We start from the raw sequence: 16888 nt of genomic DNA, 5'->3' as shown, positions 1-16888 counted from the left end.
TGGGAGTCTAAGTCTCTTTGTAAGTCTCTAAGGACTTGGTTTATGAATCTGGGTGCTCCTGTATTGGCTGCATATATATTTAGGATAGTTAGCTCTTCTTGTTGAATTGGATTTTGATCCCTTTACCATTATGTAATGGCCTTCTTTGTCTCTTTTGATCTTTGATGGTTTAAAGTCTGTTTTATCAGAGACTAGGATTGCAACCCCTGCTTCATGCCAACTCTACCTTTTGCAGAATCGCAAATGCTGTACTCTTTATTTTTAAATTAAATGTGTTTTTCCTGAATACAAAATGGTATGTATAATGCATTATTTTTAATGAATAAAAATCATGTTAAAATATGTAATATAATTTATAACACATATGTATTTTAATATAAAATGGTATCTGTAATCACTAATATATCATATACACAAATGAAAAATGCAAAGAAGAAATAAAAATCACTTCTCATCCTGCCACGTGTTAACGCATGCCTGAGAAGAGCTTGATCATGGAATCAGTCTATTTGCCCCAGCTCAGCCTCTTCTAAGAGGCAGGAGTTTGTCAATTTATGGAAGAGGAACTGGAATGGTGAGACCCTTGGCTGTGAAGAGGCCCCTCTTCTCTAACAGGGAGAATCTAGAAATTACCTCTGCTCCCATGTACAATAAGCTGGTTGGAAGCAACTCCTTGGGTGTGCTTGTGAGCATCAGGCTGAAGTTCCTACAGCACCGCACCCCTTCACGGCACTTTCCAACCAGGTACCTGCCTGCCTCAGGTGCCCCCTGCAGATGAAGCCTCATTCTCAACTCACTGCAGGCCACAGAGTCTGAGATGTGCCTCACACCATCTGCCCACTTCTCCAGCATCAGGTCCTATTTCTCAGGTATCACGAAGCACTAAACTAGGTGCCCACTTGAAGAAGACAAAGCAGGAGGCCGGAAGTTTTGAAGCTGCCCCACCTACCCTGCAAGCTGGAGTCTTTGTGAATTAAATTGTGTGCAGATTGAACTTGACTGTCTCTTTTGAGAGAAGAGAGCAGTAGCTGGTTGGCAAAGCCCTGCTCCCACATTTTGAGGCTGTTCCTTTAAAAAGCACCCACTACTCCCCTGTTTGGAAGGCAGAGTTCTGCTTTGGCTCCCAAATAACTCTGCAATGGGTCGCCATGGGATGTTAAACACATTTCTGCAACTGGGGCAAAAATTCCTGGCCTAATAGTCTCATCTTGTTATGCTCAATTACAATATCCAAATAGACCAGCAGAAGTTGAACAATGAACCCAAATGACAATATAATAATATCCCAGTTCCAGCCTTGTTCCACCTCAGCTGGGGAGTTGCATGTTGATCAAGTAAATTTTTTTTCTGCCATTCTGTGCATGTCCATACATGACCAGAAAAGTTTCCCTCGATTGATTTTAGAATTGTAAATACATTTTACAAATTTGCAGATGGAATCTGTGAATAAAGAGGGTCGAATATATGTTCTCAAAGCCCAGGACACAGCACATTCCAGACCCATGTTGTGTTGCCATCCGAAGACCACAGAAAGACTCTAATTTGCCTAGAGGAGGAAGCATAGACAGAAAACGCCAAGAAAAGAACATCTCACGTTAGCCTTGCCAAGACCCCAACTCGTCTGTGACCCTTGCACAACGTCTTCAGCCTCTGATTGTCACATTTGGATGAAATATTTCCTCTTAGGAAATGTCATGTCCTGGAGGAAACGTATCCCCTTCTATACCCTCTTTCCTACTCAGGGAGGTTTTGTAGGGAGGAGGGATGCAAATAACATTTCCAAATGTCCAACACGCACTGCCTCAGCTGGGAGACTGGCCGGCAAGTGACAATAGTGACATCTGAGAGGCAGAGTCCTACAAGGAGAAACCAAACCCCCTGACTCACGCGAGCAGTAGCAGCTGGGCTTCTGTGCTCTCAGCTGAGCGGCATTCCTACTCTCTGGGTGAGCAGTTCACCAGGAATCCTCTCTTAGAGGTTTCACCTCTGTTCAGCATGTGCGTCTGCAGGCTTCAAAACACTAGGTTGGCCTTTAAGTGCCTTAAAGGCTGTAGTCTTCTACCCCCATTGGAAAACAAGGCTGGGAGTCACTAGCGTGCGAGATTTTAGGCAGAAATTCAACTATTTATCTCCTTATTCTGTGTCTCTTCTAGGAGTGTGAATTGTAAAAGCTGCAGGGCACGTGTGCTTCAGACTTTTTGTTCTAGGATTCTTAAGCTGCAGGGTGGGGCAGGGGTGAGGGCTGGCAACAGGAGGTTGGCTGCCCACATTCTGTTCCTCTTTATAATATGAAGGAGAGTCTGTGTTGTTGGAGGAAGTCCCTCTTGGGTTCAGGAGGCCTGTACACAATCCCTCCAGCAGAGAGGATCATTCTCTGCTTAGCGGCTTTATGTTAATTATGATCACTAATTGCATAACTTCTGATTAAGATTGTGGATCTCAAGTACTCAACCTGTGGGTTCAACCACTAGGGGTGGTTGATTTTTATCACAGAACAGAACAGATAGAGAGAATGGATGACCTTATCACATAGTAAGTCAGCAATTCTTTTGGGTAGAGAATAACAACAACAACAAAAACTCAAAAGAAACCTAAAGGAAATGTCAACAGATATGCACTGTTTTACGTTTCCTTTTTTTTTTTTTTTTTTTGAGAGGGAGTCTCACTCTTTTGCCCAGTCTGGAGTGCAGTGACACGATCTAAGCTCACTGCAACCTCCACTTCCCGGGTTCAAGAGGTTCTCCAGCCTCAGCCTCCCGAGTAGCTGGGACTACAGGCATTTGTCACCATTCCCGGTGAATAGATACACTGTTTCTAAGAATGTTGTTAGATTAGACACTAAAGAAGAAAAGGTGTTCATTTAAAACAACAGATAAGAAAAGGTAAAAAGAGAGCGCTAAAAGAAGGCTTGCTCTGCATATGTGAAACAACTACCCTGAGGTTTGTGAAACAACAGCAGGAGCCTTCTTAGGTGAGTTGGCATCCCTTGCCCTGGAGAAGAATACAACTGAACATGTTGTTTTGATGGGCTTAGTGAAAGCTGCTTGTGTGCTGTACAGCCTAAGGCTTTCTTGGTAGAGAGAGACTGTTCCCAGGGATTCCAAGTTAGAGAGGGCATATTACAAGGCAGGCGGGTGACCCCACCCAAGACCCTCGGTTATGAGTGTGGACTGGTCACCAGAGTCCCCAGCACAGTTGTGGTCCATTGAAAGATAACAGACACCTCATCTGGAAGTGCAAACCAAAAGGAGAGAATCTCCAAGGCTATGAGTACCTCACGGCAGCAATGGCCATTTCCCATTACAACCCATGTGGTAGGGAAGCACAGTGGGGATGCTCCTGAGCTCCCTGAGTTGATGAAGCAGGCAGTATCTGTAATAACTGTGAAAGATTTTTTTAATGGAGAAACATGTACTATTATCTAAGGACCTAATTTTGACCTAAAGGCAAAAATCCCTATTTACAGGGCCATTCAACAGTAATGCCATTAAGAATTCCCTCTTACAGTGGCTCGTTGTGCTCCCAGGCTCATTTCATATCTACTGCAGCAGTCGTAGTCTTGCACCTATTGTCAGATTACTAGAGCAATCCCTGTTGACAGTGGCCCCTCATTTGCATGTAGCATGTGCAGACCAACGTTCAACTTCTTACTCTACCTCACCAGCCTCAGAGAGACCCATCCAGCTGAAAGCATTGGGAAAACGACTGCAGCATCCCTGAGTGGACAGCTCCTAGCAAACAAGCAACAAGACTGTCCCCACTTCACATGTTTTGCCATGAGAGGAAACCCTCGCATTCAACAAGAGAGGTCAGTTGCAGAGACTTGTTAATGGGTCAGAAATTCAATTCAACTATATTGATTCAAACTCAGCTGAAAATTTAAAAAGGTAAAAGGTGAGTGTGGTTTTTTGTTTTTTGTTTTCTATGCCGATTTTTTGGTCATTACACCCTAGGAAACGGTCTTTCTAGGAACTGGAGAATTGGACCAGTGGTTTCCTGACACCTTCTTTGGGGTGAGAAACCCTGACATAAAAGGACAGGTGTTCAGCTGATGTGCATCGACATTGACAACCATGTTGTGTACCTTACAGGAAAAGTTGAGAAGAACCATAACGATAGGCAGCATCTCCTCCAGAACCAGGGCAGTATCTCAACAGAGATCCAAAAAACTAACATTTCTTTTATGATCACAGCAGCTGCTTAATTCAAGATACTCAACATTTCTACATGTATTCGTATAACAAAAAGACAGTTCCGCATTTGTTTTTTTTGAGACAGGTTCTTGTTCTGCCATGCAAACTGGAATGCAATGACACGAACACCACTCACTGCAGCCTTCAACCTCCTGGGCTCAAGCAATCCTCCCACCTCAGACTCCTGAGTAGCTGGAACCACAGGCGTGCACTACCATAACTGGCTAACTTTTTTACTTTTTGTAGAGGCAGGGTCTTGCTGTGTTGCCCAGGCTGGACTTGGACTCCTGGGCTCAAGCGATCCTCCTGCCTTGACCTCTCAAAGTGCTGGGATTACATCCATGAGCCACCATATTTGGTGTTCCATCACTTTATATAAAAATAAGTCAGGGCAGTGAAGGAGAATGTTATATTTGACAAGGAGCTGTAAAAAAAAAAAACATTAAAAGTCTCAAGATCCCCAAACTTATTATGCCAAAGGGAGAGTTAAGCCTGCACAATGAGTCACCAAGCACCTCCATCATTTTTCCCAGGTTAGTAGCTATTATTGCACAAACTGGCATCAAAACATTGTATATTAGCCAGACCCCCACCCCTCCATGGAAAGGCAAAAGGCCTCAAGCATGGCCAGATGGCTGCCCTCACAAATTGTTCTTTGCTGGCCTTGAAACTTTTCAAGATGTATATCCTCTCATAAAACAAGGACATGTCAATTGTAACTTTAGGTCTAAGTCCAGCTCCTGAAACTGAAGTCTGTTAGATTTCACACTGACAGTGTGGATTACAAATGTATCTTCCAGATACCAGAACATCATCTTGTCTTTGTTCTGTTCCAGGTACAGGATTTTCTGTTCCAGGTACAGAACAAAGACAAGATGAGATCAATCATTCCTCCACTACCCTGAGACATCTGCATAATTGAGTCTTTATTTACTCCCTTTTTCTTCAAGCATTCACCTTATCTTATATAAAATGTAGATTTACTGAGCACTAACTGAAGTCTTGCAAAAATGTCACCATTTGCTTCACACTTGCCCTCCCCTCTTCCTATAGCCTTCTCTCCTTTAGGGAAATGTATGAATACTAAGCTCCTGAAAACCTCTTCAGAAAGCTCAAGCCACAGATGTTTTCTGTGACTCGTGTTGATGAAAGGAGTCAAACTCTGTAAAATATTTGAAAATATTTATTCTGAGACAAGCCATGGCCCATAACACAGCCCTCAGGAGACCCTGAGAACATGTACCCAAGGTGGTTGGGGTGGTGGTTGGTTTTATACGTTTTAGGGAGACTTGAGACATCAAACATATTTAAGATATACATTGGTTCAGTCCAGAAAGGTGGGACAACTTGAAGTAGGAGGGCTTCCAGGTTATTGGTAGATCTTAAAATTTTCTGATTGGCAATTGGTTGAAAGAGTTATCAATGGAAAGGAATGTCTGGGTGAAGCAGCGTCACTGTCTAAGGTAAATACCTGGGGTTTGTTGTCTCATGCCAAGAAAATTAAGGACACAGACACATACAAGGAGTGAGCTTAGGAGTGGAGGGTTAATAGAGAAAAAAAAGAGAAAGGAGAACAGCTCTCTCTCTTGTGAGAGAGAGGGGCTCCTAAATGGGAATTCCAGCCTGGAATGGGAGTGCACTGGATTTTATAGGCAGACTTGAAGAGGTGGTGTCTGATTTACGTAGGGCTCACAGATTGGTTGGACCAGGTGTGACATTTACATAATGTGCGGGGAAAGCTGGTCACCCCACCGTAATCTTTTTATGCAATAGGCTTTCCACTTGGCCAGCACCATGTTGTCTGCTGCACGTGTGGCTGACAAAGAGAAAGGAAGTTGGAGCTTCCATTTTGAACATGCCTTCTCCCGGGTAACCTCTTCCTGTTAGCACAACTGCTGGTATTCACCCATGCAAACTTCTGGCTTGCTTGTCTATGTTTGCAGCTCAATTTTACAGGCTGCTCTTTGTTAAATAAAGAAATTTTTTTTTTATTTGAGGGCCACTTTTCATTAAAAGGAAAACCTTTTCAAGGACTTCTGTACCCTATCTGCTTAAATAATCTCTTCTTAACTTTATATAATGGGTGACAATAAGAGGCTGTGGAGACCAAAGTTTTATCATGCAGATGAAGTCTCCAGTTGGCAGGCTTCAGAGAAAACAGATTGTAAATGTTTCTTATCAGACTTGAGGTCTGTGTTGATGTTAATGCTGGTCAGCTTTTCCTGAATTCCAAAAGGGAGGAGGACATAATGAGGCATGTCTGACCACCTTTCTTTCTGTCATGACCTTAACCAGTCTTTCAGGTTAAATTTGGAGTGCCCTGGACAAGGAAGGAGTCCATTCAGATGGTTGGGGCTGGGGGATGAGGCACTTCCAAATTTTATTTTTGGTTTACACTTGTGTTTTTCCTGGGTGCATCTTAAAGCTCTGGCTCAATAAGTCTCGATTAACTAAGACTCTTGCCTCAGTCTCCCATTTTTGGTTAACAGAGTACCGTGGTTCTAATCACAGTAGTTGCCATTTACTGAGATCTTTCTTTGTATCTGGTCCTGAACTAAGCTCCTATGTTAGCCATTTGAATGATATAAACAACCTGAGATTATGGCATTATTATTCTTATTAGATAGGAAATTGAGGCACAGAGATATGAGGGTCACATGGTAAGTGGGAAAGCCAGGATCCAAAGTCTAATCAAGGCGACTCCAACACCTGCTCTTAGAGTGATAGTGTCTGCCTAATCTCTGTGTTTATTGTTTATTTTGCATCATTCTTTAGGTGGATGCCTCTGGTTGTGTATAAGGAAGTAAGTGTAGGTTAATTCCTAGTAACGAAATGCTATTGCTACACCTTGTCTTCTTGTGCTGTAACTGAGGTCCACTAGTATAGAATACATCATAGACCTAGACATATTACAAGAACAGATCACATGTAAGCTTCCTGCTTTCTAGAACGTCCTGTGCTAACACAGATGTATTGACAGCATTTGCAGAGACAGATAAGGCATTTCAAAACAAACACATATTCTTAGAGAAGTATAAATGTCATGTACCCACAGAACAGACTACTCACAAAATGCTTTTTGAAGCAAAAAGTCCACATGTTTCTGGAAATGACAGAGGTCCTCAGAGGTCTTGAGGTCAGCATTTTCTGAGCCTCGTTGAACACAGAACACTTTAAAATAATAACACATTGACTTAATACTACAAGAGATTATGAGATGTTTTACATTTAAAATCAAGTATAAAGCAAAGATGATCTTACAGATGAATTATTATAAGGAAAAAGTTAAAAATTAATGTATAAAGTTTTTCCAGTAAAAGAACATTTTAAAAATAGATGAATTAAATCATAGTTTTGTTAAAAGAACAAAATATCGTACTACATGTTGAACTTATAAGACAAAAAGTGTGACACAATCTGTGAATCTTCAAACAAAGAGCTACATGAAGGAAACAATATGTTGGGGAATGGAATGATGGACATCTGAACATTTGTGCAGGACAGGATCCCCACTGAAAATTCCAGCAGGTTCAGGTATGGCTCACCATTCTTTAAAGGTAGACTTTCTAAAACGAAAAGAAATACATAAATGAGGTTTAACCTTTTTATTTTAATTTGATCTTAAGTATATTTTACAGAAATCATATCCATGGCATTGTTTCTTTGTCTATGGAAGAACTCAGAAGAATATTTGAGGATTAATAGTGATCCAAGGAACTGCAGTTGATAGGAATTTGTATAGAGAAAAGAGATGAAGATGAAGGAAGAGAAATGGAGGCAAGTTTTCCTTTTACCCCATAACCCTGTGCAACCCAATCTTCATTCTAATTAAATGCAAGAGTCAGTTTAGGTCCTAGATTCTTATGTTAATAGCATAGATGATCAGAGGTGACCAACAAGAAGTTGGGATACCAGTTAGGAGGCTTCCACAGTAACCCTATCAATAGGTAATAAGGGCTAGAATTTAGAAAACTAATGTTAGAATAAGGAAGGAAGGGGCTGGGCACGGTGGCTCACTCCTGTAATCCCAGCACTTTGGGAGGCCAAGGCAGGCGGATCACGAGGTCAGGAGATCCAGACCATCCTGGCTAACACTGTGAAACCCTGTCTCTACTAAAAATACAAAAAATTAGCCGGGTGTGGTGGCGGGCGCCTGTAGTCCCAGCTACTCAGTAGGCTGAGGCAGGAGAATAGCGTGAACCTGGGAGGCGAAGCTTGAAGTGAGCCAAGATCACACCACTGCACTCTAGCCTGGGCAACAGAGTGAGACTCTGTCAAAAAAAAAAAAAAAAAAAAAAGGAAGGAAGAACAAATTGTATTTCTATGCTTAAAAGGAGAATCAGTTGGATACATTAACTTATTTTGCATTGGAATGGAAAGAGCAGGAGTTTAGGACAGCTCTCAAATTGGGGTGGTAAAGATTCATTCCCGGCCAGACATGGTGGCTCACACCTGTAATCTTGTAATCCTAGCATTTTGGGAGGCCGAGGTAGGTGGATTGCCTGAGTTCAGGAGTTCAAGACCAGTCTGGGCAACACAGTGAAACCACATCTCTACTAAAATACAAAAAATCAGCCTGGCGTGGAGGTGTGCACCTGTAGTCCCAGCTACTCGGGAGGCTGAGGCAGGAGAATTGTTAGAGCATGGGAGGCGAAGGTCGCAGTGAGCCAAGATTGCACCATTGCACTCCAGCTTGGGCAACAGAGTAAGACTCTGTCTAAAAAAAAAAAAAAAAAAAAAAAAATCATTCCTGGAGATACCATACCAAATATTGGAGGAGAGGAGGAACACCTGGTAGGAAAGGGAAAAGGCATGGTGAGTTCAGCTTTGAATGTGATGATGTTAGGAGGCTGTCTTGACATTATACTCTTAGAAATACATGTCAGCTAAATTCTAGGCTAGACCCATTCATTAGCAATTTGCTAATATATACATTTTGTCAATATACAAAAACTACAGTTAAAGTTGAGGTCACTCAGGCAGAGAGAACAGAGCAAGAAACACAAGGGACAAGAATGGAGCCCTGGGATCAGAAACTTTTCAGAGGCCAGAGGAGAAAACGTACCCACAAAGGAAAGTAAAAACATTGCCGATATGACAGGAAGGAGCACAGAGAGAGGGCAGAGAGAGCTTGTATAAGAGGCGGTGGTAAGTATAGTAATGGTAATGCCTCCAAGTGGTTAAGGTTGAAAAGGACAAGGAAGTTTCCATCAGCCATAAATACAGTCACTAATGAATTTTCAAAGTTATTTCAGAGATATGGAGGGTGGTGTGGGCAGGACACAGGGATTGGAAATGAATTTTAGAAAAAGTGAAAACAGAAAGTTCCATGCTGTTTGGAAAATGACAATGAAATGAAAAAGACTGCTGGCCTCTCCAATCACGCCTCAGAGGTATAAAAAGGGGCAGAAGTAGTAACCCCTACAGTAGGCACCAAGTCCTCAGAGAGATGCAGGTCTCAGTGAAGAGTGATTTGCTTTCTAAGAAACTGATTTGCTTTCCAGGAAACTGATTTGCTTTCCAGGAAACTGATTTGCTTTCCAGGCTCACCAGGGCGAGTATTAAAGGACCAGCGAGTAGGCAAGGCTAGGAGCAAAACTGCAAATTTATTTTTTTTTGGGTCACCTAGCTTCAGGGAAGAAGGTGTGGAGAGTGAGGTCTGTCGGCCTCCGGCAAAGGAGGCCGAGAGAGTCGCCTGGTGGAGCTCTCGGTGGGAGTTCCTGCAGTCCCGACTGGAGTGGGGGCTGAGGAAGTGCGCTGCAGAGCCCCGCCGGGAGCGGCTTTTATGTCCTGGGACTGGGATTGGGCGGGACATAGGCGGGTCGGGGGCTGGGCGGTAGGCGTGGCTAGGCGGCTTCCGGTTTTTCTCCATGGGAGGTCGGGTTGCGCCTGCGCAGTCGACCTGTGTCTTTCCCGGGCGTGGGAAAGTTGACTGTGAAGAACCCAGAACTGCGCCATCTTGCCTCCGTCCAAACAAAGAGTGTTCTCTCCGAAGAATGTAGGGGTGAAGGAAGCCCATTAACAGCGGAACAGTAAGTATTCCTTCTGCCTAGCCCATCTTCCTAAGTACCCCATGCTAGTTAATTCCTACTGATCCTTCAAGGTTCTGCTTAAATGACTTTCTCAGGAACTCTCTAGGCTCAAAGCATTTCCTTTTTTGTATGTTCCAATAACCAAGGATAGTCTCCTATTGTGCCACTCTTCATGCATATATTTGTCCAGTATCTGTTTTCTTCTAGGCTGTGAGTCCAGTGAGACCAGGAAATGCATTTACTGCATTCATTATTGTATCACGACATAATGGTAACTCAGTAAATGATTTATGGAATGAATACATGAATCAATCAATCCATAGGCATTCCAGAGAGCAGAGTGCACGTGGTTGGTCCAGAGGGCACCAGTGGGAGAATGGGTGGGTGGGCAAGCAAAACAAGGTATTGGAATGAAAGTAGGACAAAGTAGGTGACTCAGAGGGACATGGAATTTAGTTCGAGATGAAGAAGAACATGGATGAGAGACAGAAAGGTATTAACTAGTTTCAACACTCTACCTGTAATTCCAGTCTGAAGAAAGTTCTGTGTTGATACTTTCAAAGATTTCAAATAGTATCCAGGGTTAGATGATGTTCACTAATCATGGTACAAACGGTGTCCCAGGGTCTTTGCCCAGATTTTCAAACAGAATATTGGTAATTAAGTTCAGACCTTGCTAAAGGGTAGCAAGTTAAGGCCCATCTGTCTATCCATCCACATATCTGTCCATTCATTCATCTGTCCCTTCATCCACCCATCCATCTGTACAGCCACCCACCTGTCCCTTCATCCACCCATCCATCTGTACATCTACCCAGCTGTCCCTTCATCCACCAGTCCATCTGTACAGCCACCCACCTGTCCTTTCATCCACCCATCCATCTTCACCCACCTGTCCCTTCATCCACCCATCCATCTGTACATGCATCCACTTGTCCATTCATCCACCCATCCATCCATTCATCCAGTCATCTATCTATTGAGAGCCAGACATTTTTCTAAGTATTAATGATACCCTAGGGTGCAAAAGAGACAAAACCTCTGCCCTCATGGATTGGTGGAGGGGCAATAAATAAGATAAAACAGAATAATGGAAGATGATGAGTGCTGAGATGAGTCCAACAGTGAAGAAGAGTAAGGAGTGTGTGTGTGTTGAACCTGGGGAGAGTGGATGACAAACTTGAGACAAAAGAGCCAGAGAAAAGCTCACTGAGAAGGTGACATTTGAGCAAGACAAAGAATGTAAGGAAGCACATCATAAAAATTGGTTAGAGGTGAGCATGCCAGGCAGAAGGAATGGCTGATGTAGAGGTGTTGAATGTTCAAGTCCCTGGCATGTTTAGGATGCAGGCAGGAATCAGGTGAGGCAGGAGCATACAGAAGGAGGGAGAGTCAAGTAGGATCTGTGTCAGAAGCTGAAGGGGACACAATGGGAGAACTTCGCTGGTTGTTGTAAGGATTTGATACAGCTTTTCCTCTAGCAGAGAGGGGAGACTTTGGAGGCTTGAGGAGTGTGACCTAAAACCCAAGACACGTCTTTAAAAGGTTCCTCTGGCTGGTAGGTTTGGGGAGGGTGTCAAAAATGGAAGTGGGGCATTTGGGAACTACTGCATCATCTGAATGACAGATTGGGACCAGGGTGACAGAGGTACAGTCCTAAGAAGTGGTAACATTCTGAATATAATTTGAAAGTAAAGCTGATGAAATTTGTCATTGAACTGGGTTTGGGTGAGAAAGAAGGAGGAAAGAAAGATCTCAGTCCTGAACACCTGAAAGGATGGAACTGGCATTTACTGAGAAAGGAAAGGTTGTAGGTAGGGGAGATTTGGCATAGGGCTCTGTTTGGAATATATTAAGTCTGAGGAATTTTTAAAATATCCAAGTGGTGGGTTAAATGGGCTATTTAGAGCTCAGGGGACAGGTACAGGCAAGAGATATAAATTTGGACATCATGGCCAGGCGTGGTGGCTCACGCCTGTGATCCCAGCACTTTGGGAGGCCGAGGTGGGTGGATCACTTGAGGTCAGGAGTTTGAGACCAGCCTGGCCAACATAGTGAAACCCCATCTCTACTAAAAATACAAAAATTAGCTGGGCATGGGGGTGTGCGCCTGTAATCCCGACTACCTGGGAGGCTGAGGCAGGGGAATCGCTGGAATCCAGGAGGTGGAGGCTGCAGTGAGCTGAGATCACACCACTGCACTCCAGCCTGGGTGGCAGAGTGAGACTCTGTGTCCAAAAAAAAAAAAAAGGACATCATAAGCATATTGATTTTATTTAAAGTCATGAAACTAGATGAGATCACCAAGGTAGAGAAACAAGAAGAAATGAGCCCTGGGACCCTCCTACACTTAGAAGCTGGGTAGGAAAAAAAGGAACTAGCAATGGAGACAGAGAGAGATCAGTTAGATAGAAAGAAACCCAGGAGTTTGCAGAATCTAAAAACAAAGTAAGGAATCTTTTAAAGAGGAAGGAATAACCAGTCATGTTAAATGCTATCAGCCAGTAGGACGAGGACTGGGAATAAATCACTGGATTTAGCAACACCATATCATGGGAAACTTGAGAAGTTAGTGTTTCTGGAATGGTAGGAATGAAAGTCTGTTTAGAGTGGTTTCAAGAAAATGTACAGGGAGAGGAATTAAAGATAATGAGTAAATAGAACTATTTCAGGGAATTTTGTTGTGAAGGAGAAGAAAGAAATGAAGGAAAATCTGGAAGGGAATAGGAACAGGAGGCAATGTTTCTTTTTCATGGAAGATATAGCCATCAACGTGTTCACTCAAGAGGATGGCCCAGAGGCAAGGGAGAAGTGCTGGAGCAGCCTCCTGGGGCAGGTGAGCAGGGCCTCAATCTAGTGCATAAGGGAAGAGCTGAGCCTGGGCAGAAATCTCCATCCTTGGTAAGTGATGAGGAGGCAGAGCAAGGGCGTGCAGATGCTGGGAGCTGGTGCAGATGCTGGTGGGAGTTTGCAGAAGCGTTTTTCCAGTGGCTTCTGCTTTCTCAGAAGGTCATCGGCTGAGGGTGAGGATGGGAGGAGGTGCTGAGTTTGAAAAGAAAGAATGGTAGTGAAATCATCCTCTAGGACGGTAGGAGCGAGAAAGAACTCAGTCCAATGCAGGAGATCAGTCAGGCCACAGCAGGGATGCCCTGGGGGTCTGCGGGCATGAACTTGAAGTTACAACCCTCAGCGTGAATGTGTGGTTCCCTCCAGGCCCATTAGCCACAAAGCTGCAAACACAGAAGTGGGAGTTGGGTATCACCAGCCAGGGGCAGCAGAAAGCAAGAGACGGGTGAGGGAGTTGGGGTTTATTCAAGGGGGTTTAGGAGGAGGATGGAATTTCTCTTGAAAACATGAAGTGGGGAAGGACAGTGAAGAGATGTGTGGGTCAGAGGATTTTCTGTTGACTGTTGGAGTTGAGGCAGCAGAGGAAAGGGCCAGGACATAAAGAGGCAGAGGTAGAAGAGAGTAAGGCTGGAAGCTGAGATGATGGCAGGGGTTGTGGTCATGGATGTTGTGGAGATTCAGGGCCTGCCTGAGACCGGATGGCAGGTGAGATCACTGGCAGAGACCACAGGACATAGGTCACATGAAGAGGATCATCTATGTAACTTTTGAAGTCGACAAGCAGGGTGAATGTCAAGTGGAGTGGCCATGACCCAGGGCCAGAGCCTTTGAGAACTGAAGAGGAGCAATGCGAGGCAGAGTGGGGCTGGGGTGCTGCTGCCCAATGCCAGGAGACTCATCTGTGACCAGAAGCAGCAGGGACAACACGAGCAGCACCTCCAGCCCCCGTGATGGGAGAACTATGGAGAAAAGCCCTTCTGAGAGGGCAGCAGGGCACAGCACCCAGGGAAGATCCAGCAAAAGGGAAACTGTGCACAGAGGAGTGCAAGATGCAGGGGATTTTGCCAGGATGCTGGGTGAGTTCTTGAGAAACTGGAGAAGGTTTGTGAGAATGAGGGAAGGAAGGAAGACAGAAATGGAATTGGGTATTTCCGGAGTGTTATGGAGATTTTGAGAGCAGGGTAATGTAGCGAGTGGGAGATGAGGGGTGATCTGGGGGGGGTGTGGCATTCCAGGGATAAAAGGCACCATAAGCTTAGACTTGAGGTCTCAAGGAAGACCACGGTGGTGAGCACAGGGGAAGTAGAGTAGGAGTCAGACCCCTCATGGAAGGCTTGGAAGCAGGAGCAACCATCTTACTCCAAGACCAAGGGACCCTCCATGCCCCTGTGAATGGAGATCAGCAGGCCTGGGAGGAGGCTTTTCTTCTGACTGTGCTGGCCTCGGTTGCTCTTGAGCCGAGGAGCTCAGGAGGCTGGAGGGCCTATAAAGGTTGCCCCACACATGGTGCAAGGAACTGTCAGGGCCACGGGGGAGGCATTCAGGGATCATTCCCAAATGCAGCCTCCCATGGTGTCCCCAAGGCAGTTGCACCATTAGCAGTCCTGGACTGGTTTCCCACCCCAAAAGGCCAATTGGAAAACGGGAGTTGGGTTGTGAAATCAGCAGCATCAGGAAGCCTAAGGAGCTGATATATGAGAGATGGTGAGGTGAGCAAGTGCAGAGGACAAAACTGGAGGTTGCCCTGAATGGACCAATCTGTAACTGGAGGGCTGGGTGCAGCATACCCCTGGAGACAGGAGGCTGGGGTGACCAGGAACACTGGGAAGTGATGAGTAAGGCTCACTGGAGCTGTGACCTCTGCAAAACTGAGCTGGGCCTGCAGGGATGGGGCTACGGGAAGGACGCCTGACCCCAGGGTAGGGACCAGGGCCCACCTGGACTTCTCAGGCGGCATGCCATGGCTGGAGCCCCGGAGGAGCAGTATGGCATTAAAGGGTGGTGCCCACAATAAAGAAGGAACCCCACGGCAATATGTTCTCAGGAACAGCCCAGCCCAGCCCAGCGATCCAGCCCTTCTCCCACCTTGCCTCCCCTAGGACAGTTTCCTCTCAGGATCCACCAAACCCCCTCTATCAGGACCTAAGTATAGGTAGGAGGAAAAAGACCCACAGATGCTTAATTGTGCTCTGCACCAGCGTTTGAAAGCCACTCCTGTAGTATCAAGTGGAAGTTCTGCGTTGCATTCTTATCAAGAACATTTACATTTCTTAATATACCAATAAACTCCTTACTGAGTGCATTGTGTCAGGCTCTGGGCTAGCTCTTAGAAACTGTGAGCAGGGTGGCAGTAACAGGCCACAGCCAAGACCTGGGATGCTGAGGCAGCTCAGGGCTCAGAAGGTGGCCCACCATGGCAAGGGAAGAGGCAACAGGAAGTTGTGGGGAGAGCCAGGACTTTGAAGCTTCCATGGGCTCAGATGTGGGACCTCAAAACCCACTGTACTGGCACGCAACATGTCGCAGCAGGAGGCCAAGTTCTTCATGTACTGTGGCCTGGCAGGACTGGCCTTGGAGCCAGCAGAGGATCCAGTGAGCAGCTGTGGAAGCCAGAAGCAGAGAGACCAGACTGCAGCTAGAATGTCATCCGTGACTGGCAAACTCTTCCCTCATCTTCTTGGATTTACTGCCTGCGTGATTAAGCAACATACTCTTGAGAGTGCTGAAAAGCCTCCCTTGAAGCTTTGCTGGAGACTCTCAGTCTTAGTCCAGGGGCTACTGATGTGACAAGGAAGCTGATCCTAGTTCTATGAGCCCAGGCAAGGTTCCTGTTTACTTTGACCCCATGAAGAGACAAATCCCTCAAAAGCGAATGCCATCATCTGCTTGAACATTGCGTTTTCTCTTCTTCTATCATTGTTACTCTTATTAGCTATCATTGGCCAAATGCTAGTTATATGACAAAAGACTTTTCCAAACACCTTAGCTTCACAATCTCCTTTAGTCCCCAGGGAGGAAACATTATTCCCATTTTGCAGTTCAAAAACCTGAGGCTTCATAGAGAAAAATAAAGAGTTGTGCATATTCTTGAGGGAGGACAAGGAGCTAAAACTCAGGTCTGATTCCGCAGCTCATAACCCCTTCTAAAATTTGTGAGGACAAATACACATAATATAAAATTAACCCCCTTAACCATTTGTAAGTGTACAGCTCAGTAGCATTAAGTACATTCACACTGTTGTGCAACCACCACCACCATCCATGTCCAAAACTTTTTCATTTTCCTAAACTGAAACTCTGCCCCCATTGAACAGTAACTTCCATTCCTTATACATCCTACTGGCCCAGGCACCCACCATTCTATTTCCTATCTCTGAATCTGACTACTCCAGGGACCTCACGCAAGTGAGGTATATATGGTATTTGTCTTTTTGTGACTGGCTTATTTCACTTAACAGAATGTCCTCAAGGTAAGGCAGAGTCATGGGAGAGGATGTTTTCAATGCCATGACCACTGGGTTGTGGGGCTGGTGTTTTTCCTCTGTGCCACTCCGCTACTTAGGCCCACACCTTGATTCCACTGAGGGCAGTGTGCAGACTGAACTGTGTCCCCCTCCCCGCAAATTCACATGTTGGAATCCTAACCCCCAGTATATATGGATATGAAAGTATTTGGAGATAGTGCCTTTCAAGATGTAAGTAAGGTAAAATAAGCTTATGTGGATGAATCCTAACCCAATAGGACTTTTGTCCTCATAAGAGGGCAAGACAACTAGGGATGAGAACACACAGAGGAAAGAGCACACGAGGACACAG

This window comes from Colobus angolensis, unplaced genomic scaffold (assembly GCF_000951035.1).
Source record: "Colobus angolensis palliatus isolate OR3802 unplaced genomic scaffold, Cang.pa_1.0 Scaffold42, whole genome shotgun sequence".
Classification (NCBI taxonomy): domain Eukaryota; kingdom Metazoa; phylum Chordata; class Mammalia; order Primates; family Cercopithecidae; genus Colobus; species Colobus angolensis.
This window is presented reverse-complemented; position numbering follows the sequence as displayed.